The following is a 14,829-nucleotide window of genomic DNA, read 5'->3' on the forward strand; positions in this document are numbered from 1 at the left end:
GCAGAAAGAAGAGATAAGTGGAGGAGGAGACAGGAAGTGATTTGTTTAATCAGCAAAAAAAGGGAAACAAGAATAAAAGGGATATGTGTAACGTAATTATGTCATGTTCTGTTGCTAATTGTTGTGAGAAATTACCGAATGCCTGTGGTACTTTTCTATTGTGTCTAAAACAAGACCCAAATTGTTGTTTTCACATTTGGAACGCGAGCAACGAAAAAAAATAAAAAAAGAACATACAAAGGAATAAATGAGTGATGATATCTCCCGTCCCATCCCGGTTTTGAGCGAGCGGGACCCTCGGGAGGCTGCTCACCAATCCTTAATTCCATTCCCCAAAAAAAGACTTTCCTATTTTTACCCCGCGCCGCCATGTTCCCCAGAGGGAAAGCACCCGCTCTGGGCCGTTTGGTTTTTTTTTCCCCGCAGATATGTCGTCCCTCAAGAAAACCCAAAATAAACATGCGGGGGGAAAAAAAAAAAACAACCACGAGTATAAATTTGGCTGCTTGTGCGGAAAAGCTTGGAGTTTCTGTGATTGCGCTCTCACATACTTCTTTAAAAAAAAAAAAAAAAAAATAGACACAAAGAAAAGGAGAAAGATAGCTGAGAGGCAGGGAGTCGGAGATGAGGGGAACAAACAGGAATGGAGAAAGTTGGGAACAGATGGATGACATAAAAAGGAAAACAGGGGCTGATGGGGGAATGCGAGGACTCCTGTCAAAAGTTTGCAACACACTGTAAACACATCCAGGATGAACACTGGAAAAGTTTACTTAGGACTGCAGTGTAAAAACTATAAACAGTGACCTAAACATCACATGAAACATGCTTTAAATGTCTTGATGTTGATTTAAAAGAAATGTGACACAGGAAGGACAAGACTCTCAAATTAAAGCTAAAAATACCTCATGTCATTTGAAGGGATCCATCACCCCTTTCTGCAAAACAGAAGAAAAACGTAAGTCTTCATATCAAACTAAAAATAAGCCCTCGTGCAGTGTTTTACTGAATTCCTCTTTCTGCGGCAAAGAGGAATTTGCCATATAAATATAAAATGTGCAGTAAACTCGTGTTTTACCACGATGACATATCAGCCGGTTGGGGCAACGAGGAGGAAGTGCTGGGTTGAATTTGGGATTCAAAGTATAGATGGCAAACAAAAAAGCTTTGGAAACTGAATTTAGATGGTGTGAGAGTTTAAGGATGGAAGCACACCAACTGAGGGGGGGGGGGGGAATAATGACATTTGGTAAGTAAGAAAAGATGTTTACTGTACGGGATGAATCCCTCCATTTTGTCAGCTCCACCCAAAACTTGAACTTCTCTTCCCGAACAAGAGAGCATAATGCAGCTTAATGCCAGACGAGGGAAACTGCAGAGGAATGAAGTTGAAATGTATGGTTGACACAAACGTTAATATCAAACCTAAATACACCAATAAACCAAAGTTGACTCTGCGTGAGGACGGCTGGTTTTCTTCATTTTAGATTTGACTCCAGAGTAGGTGGGACATACTGTAAGAATCAAGAATGGACAGTCATCATCATTTTCAGTCAAGCATGACCTCTTCTCAGAGCTTTTAGAATCTATTAAGGAGCCCTATGGGACTCTGGGTTTACGTTTGGGATAGATAGATGAAGACAAAAGCAAGAGGATGATCTGCTGGAGTGTCTTGTAGACACATCAAGTGCGTAGATCAGGGAGGATGAGATAAACACTCAGTGTTTACGCTGCTTATCGCCGTAAGAACTGTTCTCAGTACTCCCGTTTCTGTTTTTATGGCTGCAACTGCACCAACACGTCATCAGATCATTTGGTTTCTCAACTGACTTTAACTCTCTCTGTGATTCACGGGACTGGAGCTAGTAGACCCTCATGTGATGAAATGCAGAATACAGATTATGTGTTAAATCAACAATAAAACCTCTGAAATATGCCAGCATCGGTATGGGGAAAAGAAAGTTATAAAATGTAGTGTTTTTGCATCGGTATGTAACTTAATGTTAACCTTACATAACTCTGAATATCTTAGTTGAAGTAAATGAAGTGTTTCTCCAACTGGCCCACACACGTTCCCGCTCATCCCACAGACTTTACATTGGGATGACGACATCGCTTTTCTGGGCACTATAGGACAATTTTAGAAATACAACAATATTCAACACATGAAGACTAATAGTTGACCTTGCTTGCAGTCTGAGGTGTCCTGCTCTCAGTTTCACAGACGTCTCTGTCTTTTAGAACAGGGGTTTACAGGAAAATGTTTTATTCTGGGATGCGGGGAATTCGTTCTTTGCAATACAGCGAGTGACCGCTGGGGCAACCTTGCAGGATAAATCCTGTTTTGTCCATCAGCCTGACATGACGGACGGCTATAAATACAATACCCATGAGGATTGGTCACTATGGAGAAGAAGCCAATCAGAGGCGGGAATCAGAGCGGTAGATAGTTGAAACTCAGTGGCCAAAAGTAAAGTTGCACTCTTAAGCTTGCCACGGGCGCACAAAACAAAATACTTGCTGAAATGCATCTTGGGAATCACTAGCTTCACTTCTCAAGAGTTTATGTCGACATGATGACTCAACCGCGAGTGTTTCCTATCCATCCAAGCCATAGCAGTGCTTCAACTGTGAATACATAACTCATTTATGGAGACAGTGAATTGGAATTTGACTTAAGGGAACCAGGGGAGTCCAAAATATCTCCTCCAACTGTGTTACTCCATGCAGCCACCAGTGGGTCTTCACCACCATTCTCAATTTGTGCGTTCAAGACACCTGTCTGTCTGTCCCTCCATCGCTCCTTCATAACTCGTGAGTGAACCAATGTGTTGTCATCACTCCAGTACTAACGTCTCCACCTGCTGCTGTGTGTCATTCTGTTCAACATAGTTTTGCTTCACTTCTTGTGTTACCCTGGTTATTTTGACCTGACTCTGACTTAATTTGTTTGGCCTTTTCCTTAAGTGTGAGATTTATTTAAACCAAGCGGTTTAGTTTTCATTGTTACTGGAGGAGGAGGAGGAGGAGGAGGAGGAGGAGGAGGAGGAGGAGGAGGAGGAGGAGGAGGAGGAGCAGAGGAGGAGTGCCTGGGGTTTGGTCGTGGTCCCTTGTGGTAATACTTAATAACAAACATTAAAAATACCACAGAAATCCTCCACCGCATTCCCACGCTCCGACTGGCCAGAACACATAAGCATGTAACCACACACACACACACACACACACACACACACACACACACATATGTACTCCGTATACATACCGATGAGACTATCTGTCTCACTTGCACGAAGACTGCACACACAGATGCATGTATTCACACACCCGCGCTAAAATAAAAACACTTGTAGGGTCATGCAAGCCTCCACAGACACAGAGAGGCACACCCACACACTGACACAGAAAGCAGAAAACAGAAACAACACAAAACAGTGTGTGTGTGTGTGTGTGTGTGTGTGTGTGTGTGTGTGTGTGTGTGTGTGTGTGTGTGTGTGTGTGTGTGTGTGTCACATTCATAGCGAAACGCTGCACAACAAAAAATGCTCAGCGAAACTGTCAAACAAAGCTACACAAACATCCAAAACATAAGCCATTCGACACACTGGCTCATGTCAAAATGCATGTACACACACACACACACACACACACACACCTACACACACACACGCACACACACAAAGGAAAACAACAGGGACAGAGGAGTGGTGACAGAAGGCTGACCCAGAGAGAGAAACTAAAATAATAATGTCTTCGAAGAAGAAAGGTGTGTGTGTGTGATGGTGTGTGTGTGTGATGGTGTGTGTGTGTGTGAGGTGTGTGTGTGTGTGTGTGTGTGTGTGAGAGAGAGGTTAGGGTTCACCACTCCGCTCCCTCGCTCCTCTTGGTTTTCCCGATCGCAACCCCATCGATGATTATCACCTATTAAACTACTATTTACTGTTATTATTACTACCCCGACTCAAGTGTGTGCGTGTGTGTGTGTGTGTGTGTGTTCGTCATGTCGCCAGTGGCTTTCTGACCTCGTCTCGAGGTTTGGTGATCTCTGCCAGAGATTCCTTTCCATCCCTCCCTCCCCTCCATGTTTCACATGTGCGTCAGCAACGTTACCGCAGCCTCTCTCGTCCTCCCTCCCTCCCTCCTTCCACCCCCCCCCCCTTTCTGTAACCCCATGATCTCCTTGTTATGAATGCTCAAACCCCCCCCCCCCCCCCCCCCCCCCCCTCTGAACTCAATGTCACAGGTGTGTGCGTACCCCCAACCTTCAGTTTCCTCATAACATTTAGCTGAAGCTCTTATTCAGATTGACTTACAATGAGTTCAGCTGTGGAGCAATTCTCAACAAGAAGGGGAAAAAAAATCAAATAAGATGTCTCAGTCATCATAAACCCACCAGTTGGTCCTTCAAAACCAACACGTTGTAAAGCCGACAACTGTTCAAACCCGGCAGAACTTGAACTGTCAAGTTGACTAAATGTTGCATTTTGACGTAGAGCAGCCATAAAAACATTGTAACTGGAATCAGACGTTGGATGACATGAAATTGTCACACAGTGTGGAACAACGTTTTTGTTTGGTTTTTCTAACTACTTAAAGCTGCACTATTCTTTATTTTTTCGACAGAGAATTATTACCCAACTCTGCTATTTCCCTCAGCTGTCAGCAATAAAGTAAAGAAATCCACGATCCACTACCTGCTCAGCACCGAACAACACAGACAGAAATAGTCGAAGGACTCTCTGGTGACCACAGTGGAACGTTTAAAAGGCTAAAGAGACAGATGTTCTTCGAAAGAGCTGGTGGAGACCAACACAGAGCAAACGACTCAAAGTGAACGCTAATGTGGCCTCGTGACTGCTGACACCACAACTCACCTTATCTGGTGATTACACGTCAATACCTGAAATTGAAACTATTTATTGGAAATGAAAGTTCGGGAAATTTCGCTGCACATTTCATCTTTTTTTTTTTTTTTCCCCACTAGCTTCATACCGGGAAAATCATAACGCAGCAGCGCCTGCGGCAGATAACAAGTGACATCTGCTCAGCTGGTTATACTTGTGGTTAGAATTCGACAGAGACATAGAAAGGCTATCTTCTATTTGCAAACATCTGAGGAGGTTTTGATTATTATCAACATGTACAGGGCTCTGCCTCAGTTTCACAGCTTCAGCACACGGCCTGTTTGAAACCACACCAGCAGAGCAACATGAAGAATGAGAGCAGACAAGCCAGACTCCGGAGTGGAGCGCGTGAGAAGCAGGGCGGTCGCTGTTTTTGTTACACTACGTTATACATTTATTGTGTAAAGATGGCAGGCTATTTGAGCACGGGCCTGATTAACTGTGAGAAATAGGAGGCATAAATATAAATGAAATATTAAAGACTCAACTCCTTCGCCATTTGTCTGCCGCAACAGCTGTGGATGTCGGACGCTTGGCTGGAGAAACAAGAACCGTATTCACTAAAGCACTCCTCCTCCACAGGGAAAAGCTGCACAGCGCTGGGAAATGGTAATGTGAAGATGAGACAAGTAACTCTAGAGGTGACTCCCTTCTGCATACACCGCTCTGGTACCAGAAATACCAAATGTGTATCAATCCACTGCGGAAAGTAGTCCCCAACCAAAAAATGCACTATTTACTCTTGTTTGAGGGATGTTTGCCAAAAAATAAAGCGACCAGTTGTTTAAGAAAAACATTGATCCCTTTTTTTAAAGGAAACTATACATCTGGGAGGTGATCTTAGAGATTGATTCATTTATCGGGATCTAGTGGGGTTGGGGGAAACCGTCTCTTCATGGGGTTTTGTTGACAGTGAGACAAATTCAGAATCACTCCAGCCTTATCATTTACCTAATAACATGAAAGTGCTCAATTCGGAATTCAGAGCGTATCGATCACCTCCACACAGCTCTCAACATGGAGACGGCTCAGCCGGTGGCTATAGCAGCTAAAAGGTGCTGACAGCACAAACAGTGCAAACAAAGGCAACAGCGCTGATAGAGCTAACAGCGTTATCCTGAGGGAGGGGCACCGGACCCTGGACAGGTCGCCAGATTATCGCAGAGATTCATGCTCCCTTTCACACCTAGGGGCAATTTAGAGTCATCAATTAACCTAAGCTCCTCCCCCTCCACGATATATTAACTTAGCAAATAGTTGTTTGCTGCTATATTAATGCTCTGAATCCTGTATGTAGAATTTTTATGCAAAATGTTGGATTTTAGAGGATAGTTTTAGCGTCGAATTGGGGATCCAGAGGCTTTTCAATCCTGACTAAATCTGATTCTGGGGGAAATACCGTGGTTTGGTATTTTAAAAAATGGTTAAATTGAAAGATCCTGAAACTCAGGATAACATATCAATGGCATTCAAAAACCAACATGTGTGAGCCCTGTTTGGTTCAGGGTGGGTGTCTGAAAATGATCATCAAGTCCTGATTCGTTGCATTGTTGCGACACACTGTTAGAGCAACGTCTGAGCCAGTTTCCCGACACCGCTCGTGTGTCAGTAATTATGCAGGAATGTGACTGCAGAAGCACTTCAGACGCCTGGCTTTTTCTGTCTCATCCATGACGGTATAAATCGCTTTAGATGAGCCGCGAAAGCCGGCGAGATAATAGCCAATCAACACGCTGCAGCATGAGCCATCAGCATCTGGTTGGCGGTGGGAGGAGAACCTCGTGTGGGAGACGCAGTTATGGTGAAAACCACAGTGAGTGCAATATAGTGAAAGTGTTGATGGCGGCTTTGCTGTAGTTGATTGCAGGCCTGAGAACATCCAACCAATGAGGTGCTGGGTCGTTAGCATAAACTAAAGGAACATGCTCACTAAACCGAGAGCAGTCAAGACCTCGTGTTTGTCATGAGAATGGTCAAACTTAAAATCCATGTTGGCCACTTCTCCTCCTCTACTGTGGCTCTCACTCTGCCTCTCTCCATCCTCTTCCCCCCCCCCCTCTTTACAGGAAGTCAACAGATCTCCATGTGAGGCGTCTACTTCGGGGGTCACATGGGAGGAAACGGTCCTGATGATGTTTGGATGACTCTCATCCCAGACAGGCCAGGCGCTCCGCCATCCTCCCGCTCACCAGACCTGGACCACGGAGCGGTTAAAAGAACTCAGGCGCTCGTTTTATCCTGCTCGAAGTGCTGGTCGTAAGTAAAGTGTCAGATATGTCTGCAATCAAAGAGATTTCTGAAATGATTATTACAATTTAAGAGGTCTCAGCTTTCCAGCTCTTGTTGGATCATTCTATGCTGAGCCCGATCTATCTTGGACTGTACGTCATGTCCTATCATCGTGTAATCGAAGTATTCAGTCTCTTACAGGAAATAAAAAATAAACATATATATATTTATAAATAAACTGTATGTTTTTTGTTTCCTTCTTATCTCAAAAGAAAAGTAAGAATATTTAGCATCAATATTCTGCATGAGGAAGAGCAGAATCCTTCATTAAGTGTCTCTATTTAAGCACATTAGTGAATTTAATTGGCTCCTCATTCTGCCCTCATACATGTGTCTGAAGAGTATTTGAGATTAAACAGCTAAACTATTTTATTGTACAATTCATCATAAAGAATCTATTACTTTCTGCTAAATGGCGTATTATTGAAAACTGTTGTTCTCGTCAAGTGTGACTAACCTGTTGCTGGAAATGTAAAATTACACACACACACACACACACACACACACACTTATTCTACAAGTGGATCAGCTGCTGATGACTACGGCGGCATTTTAGCGCCCTCTACTGACATTTTCAAAGAAGAGAAACAGGAACACGAGGGACGTTTTGCATCATTATGTACAGCTTTTTTTATTTGTGATTTCCCCAAAACATTATCAGTATTTTTACTACATACAATGCATGTAATCAAAGTACAATGAATAAACTTCAAAGACAAGAAGAGCAAAAATTAAAGAGCAACACAAAAAAACAAAAACCAGGCGGTGATTTTGAGCACAAAGAGAGACGTTGGTTCAGGTACTGTATGTAGAACACAGTTTATTTTATCTGTCGGGCTGTTGATGGTGCCATCAATAAATGTTGAAAAGACAAGTTTCTGCTAGAAGCACTGAGGTCCGGTGAGTTTTACTGCATGGTGGTGTGCACGAGTGAAGGTAAAGGGTACTTATCTTGGGACTCTGCTGAGATTAAACTACACGTTTTAACTTTTCTATTTTCCCTTTTGTTCTCCTAATGATGAGAACAGTTCATGCTATGGGAGGTCACGGTCTGCTGGACTTAAATGATATCAAATTAAATAATAATAAAAAGGACTCTGTTACACAACAATCATGATTTTTTCTTAACATTTAAATCATTTTTTTTCTCCAAACTTTATAAGAGCCAACTATCACTGAAAAAAAAACAAATCAGCCAAGGGGAATAAATTAAAGTTCTGAATGAAACAAAAGAGCAACCCACAGAAAAACACAGAGGACATGCACCTCCCACGAGCAAGCAACTGTTCTGACTCGATGCAACCATTGAAGCAACGAACAAATGTGTGGATATGGAGAGAGGAAAACATCTGTTACTGAAACTAAATGAAAGCGGTCAGCGATACAGAGACAGACCGTCCTGTATTCTGGTTTTAAACCCCTGATATTGTCCCAAAATAAGGCTGTGGGTTCTAGGCACACCAAGGTACAACTGAGCTGAGGAATATGTGCATTTATGTTTTTGTTTTTCTCAAAAAGACACACAACTTTCTATATGTTTTAAGGGTGAATTAATGTTCAATTTGTTTTTTCTAACCACCTGGCTAGCCCAGGACTGCTATATAGATTAGAGTTGTTGAAGAAAAATAAAGATGACGACAACAAACCTATTTTGGACGTCACACATTTTGCAGAGCATTTTAGAGACAAAAAGACAAGTGCATCATTGGCAAACAATTTGCTGGTGAAGGATAAATAAGTGCACACAAATGTGCAGTGTGTGTGTGTGTGTCTGAGTGTGAGTGCGCTGTGTTCGGTGTCTGTCTTTTTCGGTCGGCGTGAGTGCAGTTGTTTACGTGCGTGCGTGTGTGTGTGTGTGAGCAGGCGCATATTTAAAGAGGTAGCAGAGAAATGCAATCAGAGCAGTAAATGACGTTCTTGAACCCATCCCGTTACGACGGTAGAAAAGCCGACTGCTCTCCTCGGGTTCAAACGCGGATCAAAAATCTGCTAAAGTTCAATATTCAGTCTTTCTAATTTGAATAATTTACCAGGGTGCAATTAATCAAACAAAAAAGCATCTGTTCTGAAGGGCTTCTTTTAATTCAGGAGATAAATTGGGTGTAACTTTTACCAAATGAGTCAAGATATTTCATTGTATTATTTTCCCATGAGGCCGTGAAACAAATAACATGCTGACGCTAATAAAAGATCGGCACCATTAAATATTAAATACTTTTAAGATCGGAATTAACTCAATCAATCCACAAATTTCCCTATTTTTCGTTTCCCGCGTGCCGTGAGCTGAAGCGTGATTCATTAGTCGATACAGTGAGAAGTGTTCACTACAAGGCGCGTCGCGTCGTCGTTTACAGCATATAGTCCGGAGGCCTGGTTACCTGAAAGCTGAGCGGATGCAGCAAATGAACGAAGGACTCAGTGCCAGAGTTAAGAGGGCTTTTAGAAGAAGGCAGAGTGCTGAGGTGGGTTAGAGTACACAAGAATACACACTATTCGTATCTAGAATATTTAATACGGGACGTAACAACGTAACAGACCCTTATCAGACGTTTGTAGGGAAAGCGAAACACACGAGAAACCTGCTGCTGCTCAAAGCCAAGCGGAACGAGGGAGACGAACGCGTTGGGCGTGAAGTACGTTTTCCATTGAGGACCTTCGGACGAGGCGGTTATCAGAGGCGAGCCCCCCCCCCCCCCCCCCCCTCTCCCGCCTCTGTGGCTGTAGGCTCCATTCACACAGACTCTCAAACACTAGAGAGCAGCACTTGCTGATCAGATCTGAATTTCCTGGATTATGGATGCTTTAATAATCAGCCTGCTTGATTAAAACGCAGTCAGTGTTTTGTTTCAACGTGCTATTTTCTTCTCCACGTCTGCAGTGATACAGATTTTGCATATTTTGTTATTTTAACAGCTTCGCGATTTTTGGGGGGAATTATATGCTAATTCGCTTTCTTCTAACTCTAATCAGCTGCTATGTGTTAACATGCATTCAAACACGCGACGTGATGCTCACGAGGCCTCTGATTTATTGACTTTTATAGGCTTATATTGAGATTTGAGGTAAAACAAAATCATCCAGCATTTGAAAAAGAAAATGAAAAAAAAAAATGAATTTGAATGTACACATACACAACAAAACCTTCTAACGTAGTATTAAAATAAATTGCTGCGGCTATATATATATATATATAAAGAGGTAGTATGTTTGGTTGAACGCAGCGCCAGAGCTTGTAGCGGCACGTCATCTGTTTGTAGAGACAGAGAGACAACAGGAAACACATAGGAGGCAGAGATGAGGACCACGCGAGTAAAGCGACGGTTAACACGTACACACATTGGGATCCACTCACACACTAACTGGTCTACTGGCGAGAGGATTCTACCGGACAACCTTCTTCTTTAGTGTCCTGTAGGGTTCTGACGTTAAAAAAAATAATAAAAAAAACAATGCAAAGTTTGCTGAGGAGAGAGATTTGTGGTGTGTGTGTGTGTGTGTGTGTGTGTGTGACAGAGTGTTGCATGAGTCTATGTTTGGTTCCCTTAAAGGCTGTTGTGAAAAGTCATCCTGTAAAATATTGAGGTATCTGTTCAATGTTTCCAGCTGAGTGAGGTTTCCATAAGTAAGGCTACTGAGGTGGAGCATGGGTTGAGGGGATGGGGGGGGGGGGGGGGGGGGGGGGCGCTGAAAGGGGCCGAGAGCGGCGAAAAAGCGGCATGAACGCGATGTTGCCGAGCTCAGAGAAGCCTGTCCCACCGAGCGCGCTCCCGCCCCGTCGCCCTGACCTGCACTCCTTTTGAAACAGATGTAGAACGTTGAATGTAAAAAAGTCCAGTTTCTCATGTGTTTCAACAACTACTCGTTAACAAACAATGATATATATATTTTTTGTATTTAAAAAATCTAAAATTCCAAGAGGTTGTGAGAAAATGTAGCGTCACACTTTGGGTTTCCGGAGGCGACATCTCGTCAGTCACTGCACACTCTTGCCTGTAGAGCGCGCCACTGCGTCTGCCTGTGGCAGATTCTCATTTAAAAAAACAAACACTGAGGTCTTCTATACAGATTCGACACAATCTTCTGGAGTCGAATCCAAAGGGCTTTCGGGGTTCAAACAGGACAAAAAAAGGAGCCAATATCCGCATTGTCTTTCTTTTTTTTTCCACAGTAAAGTGACACGATCCAATTCCACAGCAGCTGTTTGACTAAACTTCAGACTCCCATCAGCCCTTGTGTGCACCACAGTTGTACGAAAGCAGAGGCTGAGCGGCTGCCGAGTTAAAGCTATGAAGAGTAACCCTGCTGTAATAATAGGCTATTGAAGAAGAAGAAGAGGAGAAGAAGAAGAAGAGGTTAGATGGTTGGATGGTGAATGAAGAGGTACGCGGCCCACGCCGTTGCTGCGATGGTTGTTTGCCATTGGCTAATTCCCGTGTAAATCGGTTGAGGCAGTGTTAGTCCATGATTACTTGATTGTGTTTGACATCCTGCTTCTGGAAAAGCAGATGTAGCGTTTTTTTTCATTCTCTCTCAGAGCCTGGGACTGCCTTTTCCACCCACAAATGAGACGATTAGATCTCCACGGGGTTTCCCCTCCCCTTTAGGGTGCAGCTCCAGGTGAAACAAAGCTGCATTGTCTTTTTTTGTTTTTATTCCATTAAAAAAATGGAAAAGGAAGGAGAGTGAGTGCTAGTGTCCCTTCCCAGTCCAAACAAGGAAGCGAAGCCGCATCTTTATAAAAAAAGAAAGAAAAAAGAAGGGCTATTCCGTTTTCGCATGCTTAGAATCAAAGTTAACATGGGGGGTGGAGCTTAACCGCTTTGCTCTTGGAAAAGGATCCAGGAGGTCTCACCTATGCTTCATTACAATGATGTCACAGCGCAGCAAGCCAAGCGCTAGCTAGAGACAGCAAACTCTGACACATATTGACAATCTTGAAAGGAACAAAAGAAAATAGAGAAATAAAAGAAGGGGGAAAAAAATGAAAACATTATGAATATACTGTATAGTTGTCGAAAGCTTATCGATAGACTTTAGAAAGGGAAAAGATGTACATCCATAAGCTTGGAAACGGACAGAGAGGACGCTTCCTGGTGAGGAGACACTGAGTTGTTGGGTGCCGCCGGATTTTCAGAGTGTTCATGGTGCACGAGACTCAGCCAGTTGGAATGATCAACCAAAGCAAACCCCGCTGGGAATGTTACAATTATGACACATCAGATTGCCGGGTCTTGTTCATTGCACTATAAGAGCGTCATTCAATACAGGGTTGGACCTATTCTGGCCATTTATTAGGGACTGTATTGGTATGAAACCAGGTTCTTTCAGGTGTGTTGATTTGTGAAAAACACACCATTTTCTTGCTCTAAAATTGGTTGAATCTGAGTTTGCAGAATGCTGGGTGGTTTTAATCGGCTGTTAGAAAGCCATCGTGGCCAATCTTCTTCAGCGCACACTGAAACAACTCAGCGACCGGACCAGGATCGCCAAACTCTGCCCTTTCAAGTTGAACACAATGTAAAGAGTCCATCTTCCGATTGCATATAGTGCCATACCTCCAAGAGCATCTCGCCATCAACAACAGAATTCTCTTAGTATTTTGCCTACATTAATCTCTAAACTATGTACAGACTTAGCAAGTGGTATTTACAGAGTTTGTCCACAAGGGGGTGATCCAGGCCCGCATGAGGGGTGAGCATGCACTTGTGTCGGCTGAGACATATGATATGTAGTGATGTCAATGGGTAACATCCTAAACCTCGCTTATGTGGCTGGTGTTGAAATGATAAAGATGTGACAACTATGAGGCTTGATTTTATATTTGATATAAAAAGGTTCTTTCTCCGTGTTTTAAAACTGCCCAGCTGTTGAGATCATGTGAAGGAATTCATTCTAAAAACGCTACAGGCTGTGCACTGTTTAACAACTATACATTGCTACCTTCCGTAGATTATTCATTTGAAAAAATAAAAATTAAGGCTGATATTATCACACAATGGTTGAACACGCATGGCTCTGTATTTTAGCCATTTAACGTGAAGGTGCAACAATGATCACCATTTCATAAGAGGAGTTTTGAATCGTTTAGGAATGAAAATCTTGTAGTAATCGTTATCTCAAAAAGAGTTCCACTTTTAGCTTACTTCTGCTGTTATTTAGCATGATTAGAAATCACAGTGATGCCTGGAGCTTAAAAAAAACAAAAAAAAACGAAACAATCTCTGTCTTATGATTGTAAGCTTACGCCACACACACCATAAACACCACGTACACAACATCACCAGACAAACGTTTCCCTGAGGCAGACAGCCGGCAGTCGGTTTCGGTCCAACTATCTATCGCTAACTGTCTTAGCAGCAATCTAAACCAGCCGGAAATAAAAAATATATATTTTTGGATAGTCACTATCCACGAAACATGACGTCGTGTTTGCATGTGTCAGTCTACAAAATTCACAGGTCCCAGAGAAAAAGAAAAAAGAAAAAACGACGCCGTGCTTCCCTGCACCGAAGCCCCTCAGCCCGGCGCCTGCACACACCCCCTTGTGGTCCATCAATATTCTCATATACTGTACACACGTCACATAAATAGAAGGACTCCCCACACACTTCTCAGCGCTCTTCTTGTGAGTGTGCTGTCTTTCAAAAGACAAATGCACACACACACACACACACACACACATACGACTGAGGAGGGGCCTCCAAGTCCTCTACATTATACAACACTCGGAACTATTTGCCTCCATGGAAGCAACCATGTTTCACTTTCTTAAATATATATATATACACATATATATGTATATATATTCATATATACATATATATACACATACATGTATATGTATATACATATCAGCTTATACGTTTCATTTATATTTATATAGCATTATACATACATTCTTGTTTTGTGAAATTCCCTTTTGTCTCGTGAACAGGGAATTCCACGCGTAGCACATCCCTCCGTCTCTCCGACCTCCTTTTACTCATTCCTCCAAATCCTCTCACCGTTCCCGCACTGAAACGTTCCGACTTAAAACTTCTTCTCTTGACTTCAGCCGACCGTCCGAGACCTCTCTTTAAAACATACACAGATACACGGGGCTAAAGCAGCCCGACTGCTTTGAAATTCCATTATAGTAAGCTTGCTGGCCATGTTGATGTTTCATATATTTTGATTACTTTGCCGTCAACAGCAGTTTATAGCTACCCAACACGAGTGTACCAACATCGCTCTCCACCCCACAGGTGGCAGCGTGGTATATAGATTCCCGTCAGTCACCGAAGATGATGTGAACACTGAACGATGTCATGAGGATGATGGTAGGAGGGTCGCGCGCACGGCCATCACATCCATCAAGCTGTCTTCACTGCAAAAAAAAATAATAAAAATGGCAGGAATCTAGCAGGGATGTCCGGGGGAGAGACTTACTCATGGGAAGAGGCGAGTTTGGGGATTTGGAGAGGATCGGGGTCTGTTGTGGATGTCGATGAGTCAAGGATATCTGCCTGACTTAATGCGGCGCTGTGTTTTGCAAATCCCGAGCTTTAAAATACAATCTGGCTATCTGAGAGCATATTGAGGTGTATTGAATCCATAAATCCGGGCATCTGGATCTTGCAGCTTGAGGTTCGGGAGG

This window comes from Pholis gunnellus (assembly GCF_910591455.1).
Source record: "Pholis gunnellus genome assembly, chromosome: 2".
NCBI lineage: Eukaryota > Metazoa > Chordata > Actinopteri > Perciformes > Pholidae > Pholis > Pholis gunnellus.